Source organism: Festucalex cinctus, chromosome 18 (genome assembly GCF_051991245.1).
Source record: "Festucalex cinctus isolate MCC-2025b chromosome 18, RoL_Fcin_1.0, whole genome shotgun sequence".
Classification (NCBI taxonomy): domain Eukaryota; kingdom Metazoa; phylum Chordata; class Actinopteri; order Syngnathiformes; family Syngnathidae; genus Festucalex; species Festucalex cinctus.
The window spans coordinates 13143480-13145022 of record NC_135428.1 but is presented as its reverse complement, the minus strand read 5'-3'; positions in this window follow the sequence as shown (position 1 = coordinate 13145022).

The window sequence follows — 1543 nt, the reverse complement described above, 5'->3', positions numbered from 1 at the left end:
TGTGTTGTAGTCCTCTTGTGTTTCCTCAACTACTAACTTAGAAGAAACATGTCACCTTTCTTATGAGTGTTGATCAAAATGACAACAAACCTTGCAATATATTCACATTTTTAGAGAGATAAAAATTGAATTAAGAGGATGTAGTTGTATTTGTCAACAAACAAAAAAAGTTCTGCAACAAATCCTCGCAAATTATGACAAAAGTAGCCCCCCCCCCCCCCACCCTAAAAAAAAAAAAGAAAAAAAAAGTTTTAATAAATAAAAGTTATAGCAATTGAATTTAGGAAATAAGTAACTTGTGATCGTAGACATTCTCGATCTTTGGGACATACTCTAATATGCCTATTGTTCTTGAAGAAAATAGGACATTTATTCCTGTTTTTTTTTTTTTTTTTTTTTAATATATTCTTTGAAGTAACTAATCATGCAAGACTCAAACGTAAGGTATGGAGTTACTAGTTCATATTGTAGCTCCATAAGTATTTACACTTTTTTTATATATGTATATATATATATATATATATATATATATATGCGGCTTGATTTGATTGCGTAACAAAAAATTCCCTACTAAGTCAATGAAATCAAACAAATTTCAAATTAGTAACTAATATCTTTCTCTCAGCTTGTTAGGAATCTTTCAATTTCAAACAGCAAATACAGTATTACATTACATGATGAGTATCGAATAAATATGTTGAGAAACACAATAAGGCCTTTATAATCGAAAGAGTATAGTGATGGGTCGATGGGGCATCGTGAAGCGTGTTGACACAATGACACACTGGTGACACTGTGTTGATACTGTGTCACTGAATACTTATAGCTGCTGGAATTTAAGTCTCTGCAGGCAACCCACTTGACAGTGTGAAATGACACTGATTAGATGACCTAGTATATACAATAACATTTAAGTCTTCGCATTCTTATTGTATCATTCCATATCTTTAAATGTGAACATATAATGAAAAAAATACCTAAGTGAAAATCATGTGAATGAAGACACTTGTCAAATATAGTCTTCACAAGTTTTTGTTCAAAAAAACAAGTTTCTCCAACAGGGTTATCAACAAAGCAAATGTGAGAAAGTCAAAGATTGCCTGTATACATGACCGTATCCTGGGTGTATCAGGAACTTCACTGTCATGCTTGGCCCGATAATGCCTCAGCATTGAGGAGGTGCTTTTGTTTGTGTACGACAACTCTGATGAACAAATGCAAATGTGACATTTCACCTGCAAAAATAATTTGAATGACAAATTAAGTTACCTTGAAATTGATTGGAATTAAAATGGAACAAGTCGAAAATCAGAGAGGAAACAAGGAGTTTTAAATAAATAACTAATTTTCAGAAAGGAGTTCAAAATGGTCCCACACGGCAGACGACTTTCTTTTCCCCTGGGTCTGCTCCATAATGCACAACAACGTCCACAAGGAACTATACGAGTGTTTCAAGAGTTGCATCCCGTTGACAGATGCACGTCCTTTAAATAATTCACTGAGATGAGCGCGTTCTTGCCGGGTCGACGCAGTTCAAACATCG